A 23,207-nucleotide genomic window follows, 5' to 3' on the forward strand; every position below is an offset into this window, starting at 1 on the left:
CATAAAGTCCCATAATTCTGACAGTGAACATTCTGCTTTCTCTCTCTTCTTTTCTGCCTCTTTTACTATCTGAGTTATCTCAAGAACTTTGTCTTCTACCTCTGAAATTCTTTCTTCTGCATGGTCTAACCTGTTGCTGATACTTTCCATTGCATCTTTAAGTTCCCTAATTGACTGTTTCATTTCCTTCAGTTCTGCTATATCCTTTTTATATTCTTCATATCGTTCATCTCTTATTTGATTCTGTTTTTGGATTTCCTTTTGGTTATTTTCCACTTTATTAACAGTTTCCTTCGTTGTTTCCATCATTTCTTTCATTGGTTTCAACATGTGTATTCTAAATTCCCTTTCTGTCATTCCTAGCATTTCTTCATAGGTGGTATCATCTGCAGTAGCTACCTCATGGTCCCTTGGCGGGGTTGTTCTGGACTGGTTCTTCATGTTGCCTGGAGTTTTCTGCTGATTCTTCCTCATGAGTGGTTTCTTTTATGTGTTTCCTTGCCCTAATTTTCCTTTCACTTCCTCTTTCTCTTTAAGTTCTCGTGCCTGTGGACTAAGGGTTACAGGACCAGAGGGGTGCGAAGGTTGAAGAGCAAAAAAGGGATGAAAGAAAGGAGGACCGAGTGATAAGAAAAAAAGAAAAATAGAGAAAGGAGAGCGGGTGGGTAAAAGGAATTTTGGCAAAAAGAAGAGAGGCACAGAAAGAGGGAGACAGAACAGTATAGGTGTACAGTAGGGTACTTTGACACAACCTTAAAAGAAACCCACCTTCTGGGGGTGCCCAGTTGGGTGGTTCCCTTGAGGTCAGCAGCTCTTTGCTAAGCCGATCAGACACAGTACCCCACCTCCACCAAGTAGAGAGGAAAGACAAAAATGCTATAAATTAAACCAAAACAAGCAAACAGAAAACTTTATGGGATAAAACTGGGTGAAAAACCAAATAATAGCAGTAGAAACACTAGCAAAAATGAAGTTCTAATTATTGAAAAAGACAGCAATGGGAAATTATAATTAAACTAGAAAAATTGAGAAAGAAAAAGGATCTGTATAGAAAAGGTTGAACTTATATAACAAAATGACATCAACAACATCAAAATAAACAAAAAAAAAAAACAACCAAACCAAAAAAAGAAAAGAAAAAAAAAAGAAAAAGAAGAAAACAACCAAAAACAAAGCAGTATGTATATGTTATTGAATATTGTCTGCGCAACACGTGGTCTTCTGTGGTATGAGATGTTAATCACAGTTCTGATACGACTGGAGGGTGCTAATTTCTCAAACCCCAGCACGTAGACACCCTAAATCTCTCTTCAGCCCACTTAAAAGGCACTTTGCACTTGTTCACTTGCTGAGCAGAAGCTTTCCGAGGAAAGTGCTTGTCGCTGGAATCACTGCTGAAGTGGCTATCCACTTACCCTGTGTGCCAAAACTGGTCTCACTCTGCCCCTGAGGGTTAGGGCTGCAAGGCGGCTCAGACCCCGCCCTTAGGCTACTTGGTCACTGGGTTACCAGCTCCCACCCGATTCTAGCTCTGCGACCCTGAGGGCGGAGCTTGCCGGGGCAGATCGCTCACAATGGCTCCCTGTGACCCAACACCAAACACTATTAGCTCCGTCTGGCTCAGTGGCTCAGACTGGGGCCGTAGACAAAGGCCAAAGTTCTCCGCACTCCTGCTCAGGCTCTCCCAAGGCAGTTCAACTGAGTGCCAAGTCCAAAGACACCAAAACAGTTCACAGGTTAGGCCTTTCTGGTTTGCAGTCTTGCTGCTACTGAACTTACAGTTGCGGGCGGGTTTAGACAGATTGAACACACGTGACCACTTGCTGGTTTTCCACTGTTTTAGTCCTCCTCGTGGGGTACAGAAGTCTCTTGCTGACTCCCTGTATCCACGCAGGGGTGATGATAGGCAGATCCCACCAGCCAGAGATGCCTGGAGTTCTATCTCCCCAGACTCACGGTGCCCAGATGCAAGAAAGCTGTTACTCGGCTGTCATCTTGCTCCACCTCAGCAATAAGATTTTAAATCTGTTTGGCTACTATTACTTTAGAAAAGGAAAAAAAATCTGTCCATTTATTTTTGCCTGGGAAAATTTGATGGCACTTAGCATTTAGTTGTTTTTTGTCTCTCTTTTGTTTTTGTATTGGTGAATCATTTTACGCTTATGATAATTTTGAAATAAATGTTTTTCAAAGCCTCAGGGCGTTCATTGTATAATGATCATTTGAAAGATTTCTTGGCTATAGTGTTCTTGAATAAAAAGATTATCCACAGGACCAGTTATTTATTTATTTATGTATTTATGTATTTATTTATTTTTTGCAGTTTTTGGCCAGGGCTGGGTTTGAACCTGCCATCTCCAGCATATGGGACTGGCACCCAACCCCTTTGAACCACAGGCACCACCCAGGACTAGTTATTTCTATATTAAAAAGATGAAATTTCTCATTAAGTGGTACAAATCAATTTATTTCATCAGCATAACTGCCCATTTTACCAAATATTCTCTGAAATAATCAAATGGCTATCCATTTCAAAGTCAGTAACTGTATTTTATTTCCCTTGACATGGACATCTTAGACATTTGAAAATGTCATCCTCTTTACTATGCCTTTTCCTAAGGATATCAAAGACAGCATTTTGTTGTTGTTTTCCTTGTGTCCTTTGTATCTTTGGGGTTTTTAAGACAATATTTATGTGTATTAGTTAAGGTCCTGTTGGTCGTAACATACACATTAAAAAAAGGGCCAGATGCCCATACTCAGTGAGTAGGGTGCCAGCCACATACACTGAAGGTGGTGGGTTCGAGCCTGGTCTGGGCCTGCTAAACAACACTGACAACTACAACACCCCCCAAAAGGATGGCCAGGTGTTGTGACAGGCGCCTGTGGTCCCAGCTACACAGAAGGCTGAAGCAAGAGAATCGCTTGAGCCCAAGAGTTTGAGGTTGTTGTGAGCTGTGATGTCACAGCACTCTACCAAGGGTGACATAGTGAGTCTGTCTCAAAAAAATCAAAGGGGGGGGACAGATTTTTTTCGACAAGTATATAGTACTTTTCAGGTAGGCTGAATAGCTCATTTAACAATAAAATATAAAGTGCTTGTATTTCTTCTCATCTCTCTGTAATTTCCCTAAGGAGAATTATTTTTTTCTGTAATAAAATCAAAATGAATATCTGGTCTGTGGGGATTTGTGGCCAATACTTTAGAAAAGCCCAGAAACTTTCATTCTATTTCCTTTTCCAAGCAAAACCTTTGGAACTAGAGGCTAGAAGGAAAAGGTAGGGTTGGGGGAGGTTGGCATACGTAGAAGAAGTGACCTTGCAGATAATTTCAAAATCTATAATGAATGCAAAATGCAATCAGAAAGAGAGAGCGGAAGACTCAGGTCTTTGGAGAGAGATTCAAATTCATTTGTCTCTTACAGAAACCAAAGAAAAAATGCCATTATTAATTTAGGCAATTAAAGAATGTTGAAAGCAATATCCAGTACTTTTTTAAAAAACCTGTCCCAAGAGTACAGCCCACAGCCTAGCAAAACTTATTTTTTATAGCATTTCAAATGAGGAAAGGTAATTTCTTAGGTTTACTTGACAGAAGACCATACTTTTAATTAAACTGGTAATTTTAATGAGAAGTGGGGTTTTCATAAAAAGGTAGTGAATGCTTGAGTGAGTGGAATTTTAAGTCTGCATTCCACCCATGGTGGCATTCCCAAATGAATCTGCATTCCAGAGGTCGCTGCCTGCTCTGCCACGTGCCAGCAGAAAGTGCCAAACTTCAGGGACTACATCTACTTCTCCTGCTTTCTCACTGACACCAAATAATACATTTTACCACTTTCCAAATGGAGCCCTCATTCCAGAGGTGTCTGATCTCTGGACCTTTCTCTTCTCTGACTGGTAAACAAAGAGCATCACATCAGGACTTTCCCAGATTCAGGGCAGAGATGGGCAGCAGGCTCAGAAGGACTGCCTACAAAGGGAGCCCACAGCATGTTTTGTGGGTGGTTTTTTTTTGGTTTGTTTGTTTTTTTTGAGATGGATTCTCACTATGTCACCCTCAGTAAAGTGCCATGGCATCAAAGCTCACAGTAACCTCAAACTCTTGGGCTTACGTGATTCTCTTGCCTCAGCCTCCCAACTAGCTGGGACTCCAGGCACCTGCCACAACACCTGGCTATGTTTGTTTTTGTTGTTGTAGTTGTAACTGTTGTTTAGCAGGCTCGGGCTGAGTTCAAATCCGAAAGCCCCCTAGTGTATGTGGCTGGAGCCCTAACCACTGAGCTATGGGTGGCCAGCCTAGTGGGTGCTTTTTGATAATCATGCTCCCTCTGTATTCCACATTTTCTGGCAGATCCAAGAGGTCGCTCAAGATGTTGTGTTTTTGGTTTTCCTTTTTTGAGACAGAGTCTCACTCTGTTGCCCTGGTCAGTGTGCTGTGGCAACATCATAGCTCAAAGCAACCTCAAACTCTCGGACTCAAGAGATTATTCTGGTTCAGAGCTTGTAGCTTAGCAGCTATGGCGCCATACACTGGAGCTGGAGGGCTTGAATCCAGCCCGGGCCTGCCAAACAACGACAACTACAAACAAAATATAGCTGGGCGTTGTGGAGTTTGAGGTTGCTGTGAGCTGTGACGCCACAGGATTCTACCAAAGGGTAACATAGTGAGACTCTGTCTTAAAAAGAAAAAAAAAAAAGATTATCCTGCCTCCACCTCCTGAGTAGTGGGGACTGAAGGCACCCACCAGAATGCCCGGGTAGTTTTTTCTATTTTTAGTAGAGATGGGGAGTTGTTCTTAGTAGGGATGCTGGTCTTGAACTCCTGGGCTTAAGAAATCCACTCACCTCAGAGTGCTGGAATTACAGGCATGATTCACTGCACCTGGCCACTTAAGAGTTTTGAACCACCTATACCATAATGTTAGAAGGGGTTCAGCCTCACTTGCACTTGTTCTGTCCCCACAGAGTTTGGTTTCACTCGCCTGGGGCGCAATTTGGCCATTGGAAGTTTTCTTTTAAGCTCAAGAATGAAAGGCTACTGTGGAAACTAAGCCTTGTCTGGCCAAATTTTTGGCCAATTTACCTCCCTTCAGGTAACAGGGGTTGGAGGCCACTCATCTGTTTGGGGGCAGTCATTTGCTTTAATTCATAGCCTACTGCAACCATGCTGTATTTCCCTCCGTGTTCTCCCTCGTCACCAGTGAGTCATTCCTGAATGCTGTGCTTCACTTAAAAATAAACAGACACCTTCTGTCTCCATCCTAATGAAATTTCAGGTTATTGAGTATTATAACATCTCTCATCTGTTTTCTCTAAACAATCTAACATGGGCATAGCACAATGGGATTGATCATTTGGGGAAATGAGAAACAGCCTGCCATCAGCGTGCACATAATGACATTTGATTTGTTGCAGTAGATGCTACTATGTGTTCTCTCTCTTCTCATACTTTGTTTTTTTTTTTTTGAGACAGACGCTCAAGCTCTCACCCTGGGTAAAGTGCCATGGCATCTCTGCTCACAGCAACCTCAAACTCTTGGGCTCAAGCAATCCTCTTGCCTAATCTTCCCAAGTAGCTGGGACTACAGGCGCCCACCACAATGCCTGGCTATTTTTTGATTACAATTGTCATTGTTAGGCAGGCCCAGGCTGGATTCAAACCCGCCAGCTCCTGTGTACATGGTTGGCGCCTTAGCCATTTGAGCTATAGGCGCTGAGTCTCTCTTCTCATTCTTAAAAGATAAACACAAGAAAAGACAGCAGGATTTCCATCCCTGGCTTTTCTAGAAAGCCAAAATAATTGAAACACCACTTGCCTTTAAACACCCTATTCATATGGCAACTGCAGAATGATTGGACACCAACCACATGAGAGACATGTTGGGTCTCACAAGGAAATGTAGACATGGCCTCTGCTAGCAAGGAGCTTAGAGCCTCATGGGGGAAACCAGAGAATAGAGCACAGCAAGTTGAAGATTAGCTTACAGGAGGAGTGAGAAAAAAACTCACAAAGCCCAGTCTGCCCAATCCCTCCCATACACAAAGGACAAGCAGCAGCAGGGTTCTCTGGAAGAAGTCACTACTGCTCTCAATCACACCTGCAACTCCTGCCCCACACAGACCAAGAATCTTCACAAAGATTCACCTAACTCAGGCTATTTCATTACAGGAGTTAACATTCCTTTTGGCTGAAAGGGAGACATCAAAACAAACTCCCTCAGCCTTTTGCATGAGTGGCATCGAGGAACTCCATTGCATTTGTTCTGGGAGGGGCTCAGCCTTACAGGGAACAGCACAGCCCAGCATGACCACAGTGGGGACCATGGGATCCAGAAAGACTCAGATCCCCAACACAACCTGGAGCATGCAGATCTATTTTCTTTCACTCACTAATTTGTTCATTGGGTCAGTCCTTCAGCAAATGTTTTCTTGGCCATTGCTGCTTACCATGCTCAGAGTAAGACCCAACATAGAAGACCAGAGTCTGGGTCTTAAAGAACTGCCCATCTAATGGTGTAGGTTTGTGTAAGGGGTGTGGGGAGTACTTGATGGAAACGAGTGATGGAATTTTGGATCTAGGTTCCCCCTGTCATTCCTAGGAGCCCCTGAGTCCCCCAGCCCCTGGGCCATGGTGGCATCTGCAGACTTTCCCTGGAATAGCAAGCAAAGGTGTCCTGCCTTGGGCTCCAGGTCTGACTCTGGCCTCTCTGTGGGAGGATCCAGACTTGATCTCTGTCCTGAGCCCTGGCAGTGCCTTGGGGAAGAGGAACTAGGAAGCAGTGCCCAGGGATATCTGGGCACTCAGCCTGTTTGTTCCACTTAACACCTCTTCCCTGCTCCAGGTACATTCAGTCACTCACTGATTCCCATAAAAACTATTCACTATACTGCCTCAAAACCTTTACAAATCTCAAAACCTTGATGCTCACCAAACATTTAATGACTTTCCCTCCACTTCCCCAGGAAAATAAAAAAAAAAGATGAACATAAAGATTATCACTGTTAACTATTGTCCTCAAGAAACCCCTACATTTCTCAGAAAGCTAAATTTCACATTATTACCACCAACAGACTGTGCAATGATTGCAACATTACAGCAAGAAGTCTCTGCTCTGTGATGGGGCCAGGTCTCTGGTGCACGTCAGTACTAAGGATCAGAGAGTGAGCTTGGAAATGCACAGGAACAGACCCAGGGAGGTACAAGGACCAACAGTCCGGGCTTATCTGAACAGGAGATGAGGGCCTGAAAACGAAAGAAAACAAAACAAACCATGCTTCATTCTTCACTCTTCTTCTGCCTTTCCAGTTATTTAATCTCCAATAAAAGAAGCCAAGGTGAATACAACCAGGAACAATGAAGGCACACTACAAAGAGATAGACATTAACCACAAAACTGGAAATAGTTGCAACACAAGGGAGTGGTCTTCTTGGAGGCAGGCAGACCATAGACTATTTAAATGGTGGTAAAACTATAGCAGGTGTGTAAGTGATGCAGGACAAGGCAGCACCATGACCTGCTGCCTTAGCCCTGGAGGTGTTGATGCTCCTGGGGACAAAGGAACAGGAACCAGCTTGCTGCAAGAGCCAGACACCTGCGGGGAAGATGCTGGCACCCTGCTCTCTCCTCCAAGTGCACTTCTCAGGGGATGGCGCCTTGCTGTCTCCTCTACGTGCACTTCTGACTGGTGGATTCCCTGTCAGTTTCCAAGGCCGGAGAGTTCACTGGACAGCTGGCTGTAACTGACAGGACTCGCACCCTAGAAGAACAACCCTCCTGCCACTATATAAACCCCTGAGCAGAGAGCTCAAAGACAGACCTCGAGGAGGGAGCAGGAGAGCTTGGTCCCCTCCTGGGTTCTCTCTGTCAGGAGGTTTGACTTTTGTAGTTGTTGTAATTTTTTGTTTCTGTAAATAAATCCTGACTTACCACTGATCCTGTGGTCCATCTATCGCGGAAACCAAGAACCTGAAATTCTGGTATCGTAAGCAAGAGAAGGAGTTTAAGGGAGAGAAGAAAAATCACATTGCCAAGACATCAAATATGTGTCAGGTCCTCTGCTTGAAGTCATGACTTCATTTAAAATGCATTTTACATCTGGGCGTGGTGCCTCACGCCTGTAATCCTAGCACTCTGGGAGGCTGAGGCAAACCAAGGCGGGTGCACTTTGTGAGCTAACAGGTTCGAGACCAGCCTGAGCAAGACCCTGTCTCTAAAAAAAAAAAATGGCTTGGTTTTGTGGTGGGTTGCCTGTAGTCCCAGCAACTTGGGTGGGACAGTCCCAGCTACTAAGGTTGCTGTGAGCTGTGATGCCACCACACTCTATGGAGGGTGACAAAGTGAAACTATCACCCCCAAAAATGCATTTTGGTATAGCATCAAGAGATTAGGGGGAAGTGGGAAAGGGGGGGTGGGTAAAGGGAGGGGGATCGGTGGGATCACACCTGTGGTGCATCTTACAGGGGTATTTGCGAAACTTGGTAGATGTAGAAAGTAAAGCTTTTGGCACAGTAACTGAGATAACGCCGGAAAGGCTATGTTAACCACTGTGATAAAAATGTGTCAAATGGTCTATGAAGCGAGTGTATGATGCCCTATGATCATATCAATGTATACAGTTATGATTTAATAAAAAAAAAAAAAGAGAGATTAAAGAACAAATTCCAAAGTGACAGATGGGTGTCTGGTTCTGACTACAAAGCCCATTCTCTTTCCATACTGCCTCCCTAGAGGGTCAGGAGCAGGACTGGAGTCATTTGTGTATTCAGCAGATGCATGTTGAGTGCAAAGCTCCTGTGCTGGTGCTGGGATATAAGGATGCATAAAACCTGAGGTGCCTCTGGGGGATTCCAGCAGTCTGCAAGGCAGCCAGCACCCACTGAGCTAAGTGAACAGGGGACCTGCTGCTCTGCTCCTGCCCTTCCTCACCACCCTGACTTGCCTCCCAGGGTCACCCAAAGAGCAGACCACTGCTTTCCTCTCCAATTCATCTCTTGGAGAAGCAGTGTCCCCCAAAGCGAAGTCCTCATGTTACCAGAATTTCTTTCTTCAGTATGTCTTTGGTCTCAAGGATTCAAAGAGTGAACCCACGAATCACAGATTATTGGTAAGATAGGATTTTTTTAGACAGAAAGGAGGAGTAAAAAGCAACAGAGCTTCTGGACAGAAGGACTAAAAAGCACCAGAGCTTCTGGCAGAGGGAAACACACAAGTGAGAAGTTTCTGCACCAGTCCTTTGTCTAGGTGTACAAGGTCTAGAAAATTACATTTGGCCAGGACTTGCAGTTAATGAGCATTATCGACAAATGAATGAATGCAGTCCCTCCAGCATAGGGCAAAAGATTAGGGCTTTCTTTCAATGAATTTGCCCAGGCATAGAAAAACTGGGTCCCCTGGCCAGCCTTGAATGGGGGAACCCTGTATCACTCAGAACGGAGGGGCTTTAGTATGAGCTTTAGGCTTCCTGGTCCCCAGGTATCTGCAGCATACATCCCTCTTTGAGACCCACAGTGAATGTGGGGGTGCAGCACAGGCTGGAGCTCCAACAACCAGTCAGGTCTCCTGAGACCTTTGCAGCTATCTTTGGAACAAGGGTTTTCAGAATCTACAGGCTGGGGTACAGCCTTGCAATGTACATTATACATTGCAACTCTATGCAGATTCCCACACACATACAAACACACAGCTGAAGCCAAAGTTTAATAAAAACAGTACTTACCTTTACTTTGTGGAATGTATTCTAACGATTTCTGTTCTTTTTTTTTTTAGTGTGGGGTCATGACTCTCTAAATCAATTCCATAGACTGCACAGTTTGAAAAACACTAAAGGATACAAGAAGCCACTCAGATTGATGGCTAGATAAACCAGCCCACTCTGAGTCAGGGGATCAAAGAAAATGTCAGGAAACTTTCAGCCAGGGGATGCAGATCCCCACCAGGAGATACAGATCCACTTCATTGCTATTGGTCTGTGTAAGTGGAACCAGTGGTTCTGACTTAATATGAAAACCTAATAGTATCAATTCATACTGAAACATATTAGAAACCTACTGGAAATAGACCACACTCAAGGGTAATTTAACAAAGGGACTGTTTGCAGAATGTGTGCAGGGTTAAATTCAAGGGCAGTGGAGGAGTGTTTACTAAAACCTGGAGAGAGCTATAGAAAGAAGCTACCCACGAAACGCAGCCACTGCCAGCTCCAGCCAGGCAGGGAGAAACAATGGCAATAAATATTCTCTTCTCCATCCCCTATTGATGTCAACATAGGGAGGAGCAATAATGTGGCTTCTGGAGCCATGTGCAATTCGGAGAGTTGAGGTTCTCACCCCTATATCTCTTAAAGTTTTAAAAGCCATTTTCTGGTTTGGATTTTGGGTTTTTTATTTTTATTTTTTGAGACAGGATCTCAGTTTGTCACCCACAATAAAGCACAGTGGGATCACCCTAGCTCATAGCTACCTCAAACTCTTGGACTCAAGTAATCCTCCTGCCCCAGCCTCCCAAGTAGCCACAGAGCCTGGCTAACTTTTTATTTTTGTTAATTTTTTAAGTTTTTAAACTTTTTCTACTTTTAATAGAGGTGGGTCTTACAGTTGCTCAGGATGGTCTTGAACTCCTGAGCTCAAACAATCCTTCCACCTCAGCCTCCCGGAGTGCTGGAATTATAGGCATAAGCCACCACACTCAGCTAATTATCTGACTTGATATTCCATTGTGTCTACTTTTAAATAGGAAGAGCCTCAGGTTTTACACTGCAAGGGACCGACATGGGTCAGGCTGAGGCTTGGCCTCAGGGAGCTCATAAAATTAAGTGAAGAAAGAAGCCATTGCATAGAGGACTGTTGCATAATACAAGAGGTGGAGGGTCCCCAAAGAAAGTGTGGGCCCCTAACATCTGAGAACTGCTCTGACACAGCTAGATCATGTTGTCCTTATGTTATGTATACCGAGTCTCACAGAACACCGACATCAGGCAAGGTCATCAGACTATAAGAAGACTACTACCTGCAACCTACTTAACATCTCCCTCTCTTGGCTAAAGTTAGTGACTTTTGCATTGCTAATCATGGTTTGTTCTCACTCCAGTCTGTCCTGCCTGCCAGTAACAGTTATTAAGATACCAAATCATAAAATTGTTCCTGCCTTCTCAATGCATAGCAAGCATCCACTTCCTTAGACTCTCCCCAAAATTACTTAACCAAAGCCCAAACTCTATTAAAGGTTTGATCTAATATCCTCCTACTGAGTGAACATTCTCCCTCACTGAGTCAATAATAAACCCAGCTTGTCAACTACAGATGTGTCTTGCAGGCCTCTAAATGGAAGCACCAATACTAAGAAGAAATGGAATCCATAGTGCTATCCCCAGAATGTCACTTTAGCATAGTGACTATTTTGAGTTAAAGACACTTAAAAACAGCAAGTACTAGAAGATTACTCTGAATCTCTTTCACTTTCTTAAAAGGAAACTTAAATGGAGATAAAATCTCCATATGAAAGATGTCCTTTCTGTACCAGAAGGAAAGTATCATTTTTATCACTGAAGATGAGAAGTTGAGTCCAAGGGAAATCCGTACAAACAAACCGAGTTAGACTAGCCCTATCCCCCTGGCCACTTCTCCAAGACATTAACTATACTGGCCTAAACCCCTTTGCCTTGTCCTATATTCAAAATTTACTACTCTTTCTCCAATTCAGTATTTAAATATTTCACTACAAGTGCATTTTTAGGTTTTTGTTTCCTTAAGAAAGTTCCTGTGGTTAGGTAAAATTTGTATTAAATAAATTTGCATGCTTTTTCCCTATTAATTTGCTTACTGTCAATATAATACTCAAGCCAAGCCAAAAGTCCCCCTGAGGGTTGAGGTAGACTTTTGTCTCCCCAACAGTAGCAAGAAGCCAGGGCAGGTCCAGAGAGCGCTGAGATCTGGGGAAGGACAAAGACAATGGCTCTCTGCTTTTGGATGGTGAAAAGACCAAGCAAAGCCACCGAGGATGAGGGTCCCAGGCCTGTTTCTACACAAGGAACAGAGGGCTTGGCCAAAGCATCATAAAAAGTAGGATGAAGACCTTGGAGAGTTCATACTTTACTCCAGAATGAGTTTTATTTAAAGCAAGAAAACAACATGGCAAGACCTGCACTTTAAAAAATGTCTACATGATAGTTCTGTGCAGGATTAATTGAAAGGAGATAAATACTGAAGGCAGGGAACCTAGGAGGGAGGCTCTGAAGAGGAAGTGCATTGGAATGCCCAGCTACTGCTCCATGCCAGAAGGAAAGCTTGGGGTGCTTTCCTCTCTCTCTGCAAACTCAACAGGTTCCTTTGTAGCAAAAGTGAAGAAAATCTGAGCAGCTCCCCTTCTCATATTTGTTTGCTAGCCCTTGGTCAAAGAGCACTGAAAGAAAATCATTGAGATCAGATCAGATCAGATCTGCTCTCAGAAACATTACATGCAGGTATCTGAAGAGGAAATTAACCCAGAGTTTGGGGATTAAATTCCTTCCATCATAAAAGATATATTTTTAATTAATGGAAAAAGATTTGTCAGAATGTCTTTGGTTTCTTGAGGGGAAAATATTTGGGGCAGGGTGGATTTGTTCAAATGTATTTTCTTGTTGCTTCCTCCAAAGAAGCTTGAATAAGAAGAAAAATTAAATGCAAGCTAAGTGTGAGTGATAACTGATTAAAAAAAAATTTTTTTTTACTTATAATATCTTGTTCATTTGCCATTTGGAAGAAAAACTTTTAATTCCAGTGAGTACCTAACCAGCCCTTAGCAGGCTCTCTGAACACTAATCAGCAGCTATGAAAAGTGGCTCAAACTTGAACTATAGAAAGCTAAACTAGAACTTCAGAGTTTGCTGTGATTCTAACTAAAGGCCTTCACTGTGCTGGGCTGGCAAGGACATCTGCTAGGTGAATGCTGCATGCCACGTGTCATTATGTTAGACAACCACACTCCACCCAGGCCCCACACCTGATGATGGGTGGGCTGTGACAGGCTCTATTTCATGACTTCATGTGGAATTATTCAGCAACTAGACTTTCTTCCACTTTTGCATACATATTTATTAAAAGCATACATATTTATTAAAAGCTTTTGCAATTCCGACATTATATAATTTAAGACACTATCCTCCTATCTGTGGGTAAGTGGCACTTCACGAGTATTAGATTTCTGCTTTAATTTCACAAGTATGCCTTTTTTTTTTCTTGGCAAGGAAAAGTCAAGACTCAATGAGATGAATACTGCTAAAAAGCAGCAGGACAAGCCACTGCCCTGGGCAGGAAGACGTCATGATGCAGGTGGAGGACTGGGCCTTCTCCCCCACTTTTCTGGGGCTCTTTTTTCTGTTCTGTGCTCTCCTGCCTCCACCCCACCCAACCTCCCTGCCACACTGTCCTGAGACACTAAGTGGCTAAACAGCTTGCTCACTGAATAGAAGCAAAGACATATCAAAGGCATGATTATTTGCATAGTGACAAAGATCAGAAGTAAACTATGAGTGAGTTGCCAGGAGGGAGCTAAGTTTTGCACTGAGCTCTCCAGAGTACAGACAGATCTCTCTGCTTCTGTCTAGGCTAGAGACTCACATCTCAGCCCAGCCCCATGTCCACAAGACACCAAACCCACTGAGAGGGGCACTGATGAGGATGGTCTATACAGCAACTAACACAGTGCTCAAAACTCATCCCAAAGTCAGCCACACAAATCAGAAACCAGAAATTGGGAGCCAGAATACAAAAATAAAGGAACATCCATTTCAATTCAAGTTGGGGAGCGGGGTAGTGAAGGAGGGGGAAGGGAAGTTGTTTGGCGTCCTCTCACTGAACGGGTATGGAGTGTGGGTGTTTGGCACACCTTTTGCGTGTAAGACATAAACACAGAGGGACTGTACCTAACAAAATCAAATATTTAGACCTGGATGTTTGTACCCTCACATTAACCTGAAATTAATTTACTTAAAAAAATCTGTAGGCATATCTGTTCTATCACATATTTTAAAAAATAAAGAAAGAAACATCAAGGGAATTAAACAGCTGGGCCCAGGAGTGGCAGTCCCAAGGCTGGGCAGTGTCTTAGCAGGTTTGGGGACCAGGCTGGGCCCAGACACAGCTGTGAGGCATTACCTTCATCAACCTTCTATCCAGCCAGGTAACTTGAATTCATGTAGCAATAACCAAGTGAGCACCAACATATACTAGACATGGGGCTGAGAACTGAGGGTACAAAGACAAATCAGACATTGTCCCAACCCTTCATCCATTCATCCTTTCATCCATTCTTCAAGCATACACTGATCACTGTTAGGCAACAGACATTGCCAACTTGGAGTTTATAGCAAAGAGCAAACCAGATGTGGTCACTATTCCCATGAAGCTTAGAGTCTTCATGGTTAAACATAGCTTGTTTATGTGTCCATTTGCTTGATGATAAGTTATAAATTGTAATAAGCACTGGAAAAATGATACGCTAAATTTTGTCACAGAAAAACAGGAATACTCCAATCTAGCCTGGGACATTAGAGAAAGCTTGTCTGAGGAAATAAGTTGAAATGACAAGAGTGAGGGACCAGGTGAGGGGCCGAAAGAGAATTCCAGTTAGCAGAGACAAGAGGTGTGAAGACCCTTACTTAGGAAGAATTTGATGCATGCAAGAAGGCACTGCCCAAAGGCCAGAAGCCTGGGGCAGGATGGCAGAGAGAGTGGCAAGAGATGAGGTGGGAAGGCAGGAGGGCCTGACCAGTGAGCTTGAGTCCAAAGAACCCCGCCCCACCACCACCACCACCAAGAAGTCCATGGGCAGAATCCAGTGAGTCTGTGAGCATGGAAGGAAAAATTACTCTTTCTGTTCACCATCCTCTAACTGAGATTTAGCATTTTCTAACAGTATTAGTAGTACCTGGGACTTAGCTGTCACAGCAAAATTGTTACAGATAACACGATGCATCAGTTATGCTGATCACTATTTTGAAATTATGATGCCTATCAGATCTCCTGCTGGGACTAAGTAGAGTATTACAGTATTACAGTATTAATAATACTGTATTAATAGAGAGGCATATCTGTTATATCACATTTTAGTGTGTTGATAATTATATTTCAGTGTAATCCATTTTCTTTGTTAATTCTGTGTGTTTTACTCCATGCATTTAAAAATATCATTCAGACAAGGGATCTAACTGGGCTTGCCCAAAGCACCATGCACAGCAAAGTTAAGGGCCCCTGGGCTAGCTAAAGCATCCTCAAGAAGCTTACAATCCATAGGAAAGGCAGTCTGGCACCAGAGTGGGCTGAACCATGAAAGAAGCGGTGCCAATTCAGGGCAGACAGAGGAGGCAATCCTTGCCCAGTCATGGAGGGTCATCAGTCACCACCAGGGTGGCCAGAGGCAATCCTCTCAGAGCTGACTCTAGCCCTGCAACCAGCCAGAGGTGGGCTTAGCACAGAGGAGGCCTCCAAGCCAGGCCCTGCCCCAGCTCTTGTGGCCTGGTTTGCTTTACTCCAGAAGGTCTAGGGCAGCCACCCCCCCACTGCATCCCATCACTATGGAGACCAGCAGGGCAGAATCCAAACAGACTAAAGACAGTGTGATCCTGCTCACATTTACTCATTTCATTTATTTACTTTTATTCTCCCTCTCTCTTGTCCATGTGTCATTCTTTTTACCTCTCCCTTCTCATTCTCACTGTCTCTCCTCTTTGATTTTTCTTCTCTGCCTCCCCTTTTCTCCATCTTTCTTCCCTTTGCCAACACTCTCCTATCTCAGTTCACTTCTGCTTTATTCCTCTGCATTTAGTCCGCAATCTTTTGCTTCAAACCTACCACAGAGCCCCAGAACATTAGAAACGAGATAGTGAGGAAGGAGAAATAAATCTTACATTTCTTAGTGGTTCTGAGAATGCAGCAGACAGCTGCAGAAGAGTGCATCCTCCAAAGATAAAAACAAACAACAGCAACAATAAAAACTCTTTACACTGACCAGGGATAACCTTGAAAGAGACTACATAACAAATAACAGCACCCTGATTTCTTGAGAAATATAGTCATTAACTCTTTGTGATTTTTTTTCCTGCTACCTAAAAATTTCCCCATGATCTAATATCTGTATAACTGTAACTTTGTAACTGTTACAAATTTGAGGAAGAAAAGTATAAAAGAGTTTGGGATAAAAATGGTTCCCCAGAACTCAGTGTTTTACACCCTGAGGCAGCTGAGTTTCCTTGACGATTAAAGTTCCTCCCTGTAGGCCCCAGTCACTGATCCGCTGCAGAGGACTTGGCAGCCACCCTCTTGAGCCCCTTTGCTTCCCGACCTCCATACCCCTCCCACCCTCTCAAGCCCCACCCGCCTTCTCCCGCCGCAGCCTTTCCAAGGCCGTTTCCACTGAGGAAAAGGAATCATATTGTAGGTCCGCTATCCAGAACCTCCACTCTTTTGACCCCTTTGCTGATGCAAGTAAGGGTGATGACCTGCTTCCCGCTGGCACTGAGGATTATATCCACATAAGATACAACAGAGAAATGGCAGAAAGACACTTACTACTGTTCAAGGGATCACTGATGATTACCATAAAAAGAAATTAATGAAGGTGTTTAAGAAGAAATTTGCCTGCAACGGTACTGTAATTGAGCATCCAGAATATGGAGAAGTAATTCAGCTACATGGTGACTAGCGCAAGAACAAATGCCAATTTCTTGTAGAGATTGGACTGGCTAAGGACGATCAGCTGAAGGTGAAGAGGCCAAATGTGACTCCATTTTGTAAGTAAGGCTCCATTTTAGAACCCAGCCCCCTTAAAGGAAAAAGGCCACAGTAACGCCCCTTCTGGGCAGGACCGATAAGCCCAAGTGGGGCCAGCCTATCAGAAGTGGACAAGCATCCCTTCCCAGAAAGATTCTGAGGCAAACTCACCCTATGGCACCTCCAAAGTATCAGGTGGTGCCGAGCACCTCTAGACAACAGTTCAGCCAATGACAACCTCTCCCAACAAACACCTGATGGAATTTCCTATGTGCCTTTAAAGACCTCCCCTTCTCCTCCTTTTCGAGGTCGCCCCTTCGCAGCTAGGCTGTAGAGTGGAGTGACCTGGGCATTTCCGTTGCTTTTTTTTTTTTTTTTTTGTAGAGACAGAGTCTCACTGTACCGCCCTCGGGTAGACTGCCATGACATCACAGCTCACAGCAACCTGTAACTCTTGGGCTTACGCGATTCTCTTGCCTCAGCCTCCCAAGCGGCTGGGACTACAGGCGCCCGCCACAACACCCGGCTATTTTTTTTTTTTGCAGTTTGGCTGGGGCTGGGTTTGAACCCGCCACCCTCAGCATATGGGGCCGGCGCCCTACTCACTGAGCCACCGGCGCTGCCCGACATTCCCTTGCTTTTACATGTGTGCATGGTGGTCTCTCAGCAGCGATTTCGGTCCCAACAAAGGTTCATGGGTTTTAAGTGCTTGTGGCTCACTGAAGTTTAAGTGAGGATTTTCTTGCAATGAGTAGAATTTCCCCCCTGTCCCTTGTCACAAGTTTAAAAACCTCACAGCTTGTATAATGTAACCATTTGGGGTCTGCTTTTAACTTGGACTATTGTAACTCCTTCATGCAATAAACTGAAAAGAGAAATAAAAAAAAAAAAGTTCCTCCTTCTAGCATTGGTGTAAAAGTGTCTGTTGGTTTCAACTGCCAGTCTTCCTGCAGCAACAGGAGCATCCACACCGCTAGTGGCTGCCTCAGGGTTTAAATTTCAGTTAGAGGATGGTGAATAGAAAAGAGAGTAGATGATTCAAGATTTGTTTGGACCTGTTCGATTTGTTCTCACAGTTCTGTTACTTTGCCTGTGACTATTCCTGACTGATTAACAAAGAAACAACATTCTTCTTCCCAGAAAAATGCATGTGCCTCCTTTTTCTGCTGTAAGTAAATCTAAGGCTGGGCAATTTTGGAGGACTACTGCAGCTACAGAATTAATTTGGGATTGTAGGGTAACTAAAGACTCGGCTACTTTTACCATATCTTTGTTGAGTTCTAAGGAGATTTGGTGGTAAAAGTGGGTTGATGTACTGATGCCTGCAATGCCTATGCCACGTCTAGCTGCTATGCCTGTTCAGAGGAGTACAGGGAGGAAAAATGCTCTTTTTTGTTTGGAAGTAGGGGGATGCATCAGGGCTTGAGTTAGGGAGCACTCATTCACAAAAGAGACTTGGGAGAGAGGAAAACTGAGGTGGAAAGACCATAATGGTTAGCATCCAGGCAGTGATAGATTGAGTGGCTGCAGGGGAAAAATATTCCTGGAGGGGCACAGAAAGGAGTTAGACAATGGAAAAATTGAGTTGGGGGAAGAAAGAACAGGTTTTATAAACCCTATTGAGTCTCCTGTACTGGTGAGATTGAAGCAGGTTAAATTGGGGGAGACTAGGGGTGGAAAGCCAGTAATTATGGGGCCAAACAGAGCTGTGCTATTTTCTGCTGGAATGGAAGAGTTATATGTGTCAGGTATGTGTATGGGATTGAAAAGATGTTGGTATAAGGAAAGGCACGTACAGCATCCTCAGGGGGAGAGAAGAGAGGAAGAGTTCAGGGCAGTTGAGAAGGAGGTATTTAAATGCTGAGGAATAAGGGAGAGTGGTTGTAGGGCTTGCAGAACAGTGAGGTCTAACCCCGCATAGGGTGGAGGGGTTGTACTGGAAGAGAGGAGTTTATGCACTGTCCTGTTTCTTGCTGATGTGATCCTCCTCCATCTGATAATCCCACATGCGTGAGGTTGGTCCAGCAGACTAAGGACCAACATGGGCCTGACATGTGGGAAAAGGAGATTTTTTTTTTGGCCAAGGCTGGGTTTGAACCCGTCACCTCTGGCACATGGGACCATCCAGTGCCTGTTATTTTTTTGGTCCAGTATTTCTTTCCTTCGTAAGAACATTCAGAGGCTTTGGTAACATCATAGCAGTGTTCTGGCATGTAAGTGTGGCTAGTGAAAGAAGGGGTATGAGGGAAGAATCGGGCATAGTTAATGAGGGAATGGGGATTGGTAAGGTAGTATGGATATATGACGTTCAGTTAGCAAGATGACCTGTACATTCAGTCAGGGTTGATGGGAAGAGGAGAAGGACCAGGATTGACAGGAGAGAGATCCAGAAGGAAAAGTACTAGGAAGAGGAAAAGTTGGGTTTCCTCAGGGGGGCAGGATTGGAAGGTACCTTGAAGCCACAGATGTTTAAAGGCTTCAAAAGAGGTCATCCCAGCTTTGAACATGTGAGAGTAGCCAGGCATCTCAAGAGAAGTTATGGAGGAAAAGGAAGATTCGGGGAGGAATGTTGTGTTTATGTGGAAGTTGACTCATCCGGGATCCTGGTGAGTTTTAAGGTGGGGGAGGTAGTACTTACAATTTCCAGTGGGGATTTTCCAGTGTTGGAAGTTTTTCTGTAGGACACAGCTTTATTCAGGATCAGTAGAACCAGATTGGTGGGGGGGATACAAGAGACAAATGGCCATGGGGTTGCTGAAGAGAATGATATGAGGGACTATCCAGTGAGGGGACGGCATCCTTCCTGGCAAAGGAGATTGAGGAAAACTTGATGTCCTGCCCATTAGTCCATGACTTTCTGCTGAGAGTTGGGGTAAGAGCTGGCTTATTGTTTTTCTAAGTTTGTCCCTGATTTCCTGGAGGATGGGAAAATAGTCTCCTGTGATGGAGTCTAGAGGGGATTCAGGGCCTAGAATAGTAGTTTTGCCATACATTATTTCAAAAGGGCCATAACAGAGGGGTTTGCGAGGTGTAGAGCAAATGGTGAATAAAGCAATGAGGAGGAGTTTAATCCAATCTCGTTTGTGTTGAAATACAAATTTGGTGAGATGTTGTTTAAGGATACTGTTCACTTGTTTTACTTTTCCTGATGATTGAGGCCTGTAAGGCACATATAAGTGCCACTGGACTCCTAGGACTGGGGGTTTGGGAGGTGAACCTGGCTAATGAAAGCTGGGCCATTGTCACTCTGAATGGTGTTAGGATCCAATCTAGGAATAAGGCAGTGGAGGAGGGTGGATACAACTTCATGGCTTTTCTTGCCTGTCATTGGGAAGGCTTCGTGACCCACCCTGAGAAGGTAACAACCCAAACTAGAAGAGGTCTATATTTTTGTACAAGGGGCACATGGGTGCAGTCAATCTGCCAGTCTTGTCTGGGGATTTGGTGCAGGCCTGACGTGTGGGAAAAGGTGGGGGTTTTTATGGCTCCCTGGGATGAGATCCAGGTGCAGATTGTGCAATACTGTGTTATCTGTCTCAGCATCTGTAGCTCACTGATTAGGGCATGGACCACATGCACTGGAGCTGGTGGGTTTAAACCCAGCCTCTGCCTGCCAAACAACAATGACAACTACAACAAAAAACTGGCTGAGCATTGTGGCAGGTGCCTGCCCAGCTACTTGGGAGGCTGAGGCAAGAGAATCACTTAAGGCCAAGAGTTTCAGGTTGCTGTGAGCTGTGATGCTACAGTACTCTACCAAGGGTGACATAGTGAGACTCTGTCCCCACATTAATGAGGGGCCCTCAGGTGAAAGAGCGAGGTCCACAGGGATCCCCAGTAAAGGAGAGAGGCCCCAGAAGATTGAGAAGTGTCTTTGGTGAAGGAGAAAGGGTCCATTGGTGATCCCTCTCCCTCCACACAACTGGTGACCTCAGGGAAGCCCCAGGCATGGTGCTCAAAAGATGAAGTTGTTATCTGTCTACTGGAGGCCAACGGTAACAGGAATGCTCTGAGCCAAAGAGCTTTAAAGAATGTAAAGAGTTTATTCTTAACATAGCCTTTCCGGCGTTATCTCAGTTACTGTGCCAAAACATTTACATTCTACATTTACCAAGCTATGTTAACCACTGTGATAAAAATGTGTCAAATGGTTTATGAAGTGAGTGTATGATGCCCCATAATCATATCATTGTATACAGTTACGATTTAATAAAAAAAAAAAGAATTTATTCTTATCTTTCCCATTATATAAAAACAATGAGTGATTATTTATTTTTTAAATTAGGGGAATAGAAAAAAGTAGCAAGAAGGGAAAGGGGTGAGTCAGGGTCTCCGAGGTCTAGACAATTCTGCCTGAGATTATTTCTTTCTTGATTCTTCCTGAGCTTAGTTTTGAGGATGTCTGGTCACAAGATGGTTTCTGCTTTCTGTATATGGCACCATCCTAAGATGAATTTTCAACAAGTTAGTGGCTTTCTCTTTAACTCCAAGGGTGGTATAGCCCTAAAAGGTGGATTCTTCCTGGCCTTGCACTTTCTGGCTCTGTCTCTCAGTTGGACTTGTGGCCTGACCACTTTATTGGCTCGGTCTGTGCAGCTTGGCAGGAAATTCAAGGTGGTGCTGATGGTGTTTGATGGGGAGGGCCTGAGCTGGAAACATCTGTGGAAGCCAGCTGTGGTGGTCCACCAGCAGGTTAGGGAGGCAGCTGGTCTGAGGATGCACCCCTCCACAGCCCCCTCCCAGCCCCGGGACCCTACCCACCTGCAATTGTTTTGGGCCTCTGTTCTGGTGGCACTCCAACAGAATTGCCCCAGAGCCACCAGCCAGGCAGCCCTCCCCACCTGCATCCTGCCCATTTCACATCACCTAGTGATGCTAGTCTGTGGTCCACCTTCCAAGGAGAAAGAATACCTCAGAGAAGGAGGCACAAGTTCTTGGGGAAGGTGACATGGGCTAGGGACAGGCTTCTTGTCTCAGCAGTATCCGAGGCTACAGAAACCCATGATGATGGGTCCCAGGGAAAAATAATCATTTTGCTGAGGAGTATCTTTCCCTTCCACCAAGAAAAAGGCATGTTTCAGAGCAAAGTCCTTGCCTGTGCTTCCAGGCCATGGCCAGTCCATGGCCAGTCTATTCCAGGCAATGAGTGGTGGGCCCCATATTTTGTTGTTCTTGGCTATCTGCAGGACTACCTCCACCCACGCAGCCTGTGAAGAGGGCAGGATGCAGGTGGGGAGGGTTGCCTGGCTGGTGGCTCTGGGGAAATTCTGTTGGAGTGCCACCAGAAAAGGGGCCCAAGACAATTGCCGGTGGGGAGGGGCCCAGGGCTGGGAGGGGGATGTGAAGGGGCACAGCCAGGCAAGAACAAGGGGCTGGGAGGAGGCTGTGCAGGGGGGGGCATCAGGCAGGAATAGGGGGCTGGGGCTGTGCAACAGTGAGGTTGGGCAGGGACCAGAGGCGAGGAAGGGGACATGAATGGCAGGAGCAGGTGGGGACCATAGATAAGGAGGGGTTGATCACCTAAATAGGTCCAGGGGGAACCGTAGGCAAGGAGGTAGCCTGAGTGGGGTCAGAGGAACAGGCTTGGGATGGAAAGGGATGGGTGGGCCATGTGGGAGGATTGAAAGGCAGCAGGGGCAGGAAGAAACATTAGTTTGCTGAAACAAATGAGATGAAAAGCAAGATTATTCCTTTATTAAAAATCATAATCATAATCTGGCACCATTTTTTCAGGAAGATATTTTCAGGGGAAGGGCGAGGACAGGGTCTCACTCTGTCTCCCTGGCTAGAAAGCTAGAGTGTGATGGTGTCATCATAGCTCACTACAACCTCAAAGTTCTGGGCTCCCGTCATCCTCCTGCCTCAGCCTCCCAAAGTGCAAGGATTACAGGCGTCACCCACCAAGCATGGCCCAGTGAGATATTTTTATGCCAATGGTCAATAATTGGGTAATATCTACACATGATCTTTAATTATTGCCTGCCATTGAATGTGAACATAGCTTGACTTGAAAATGTATATTGAGTTCTGTGGTTGCAGCAGCACTAATAACTAAGAAAATTAAAATATTGATACATGAAACATACAACTTATGCTCTTCATAGATTTGTCTTTCATGTAGGACATTAAGTAATACCAATCGTTATTCTGAATAACCTTCATGGCCACACTAAGTTTTTCCACTGACCTAAACTGATGCAGTACAATCCTCTGTTCTGGGGCAGGGTGCACAGGGGTGGTGTGGGACCTCTGTCAGAAAAGAACACATTTAGTGCCTTCACAATAGGGAGAACTATAGGCATCTTCCTAACAGAAGTCCAGAGAGAAGTAGTAAAAATTTATTCTGAGTTTGAATAGCTGATCCCATTTTTTACTAACTTCCAAGCAGAGGCATCTGACAAAAGCTGGGTTTCAGGGAAATCATGCAGTTCAGGAAGCCTGTGTGGGCCATGTCTTC

General features: G+C 44.6%; 1 pseudogene; it reads left to right on the top strand.

The window, feature by feature from the left end:
• The first annotated feature begins 14,700 nt into the window (after nt 1–14,700).
• LOC128596339 (eukaryotic translation initiation factor 1-like) lies at nt 14,701–16,778 on the top strand (annotated as a pseudogene).
• The last annotated feature ends 6,429 nt before the right edge of the window (nt 16,779–23,207 follow it).

Source organism: Nycticebus coucang, chromosome 10 (assembly GCF_027406575.1).
Source record: "Nycticebus coucang isolate mNycCou1 chromosome 10, mNycCou1.pri, whole genome shotgun sequence".
NCBI lineage: Eukaryota > Metazoa > Chordata > Mammalia > Primates > Lorisidae > Nycticebus > Nycticebus coucang.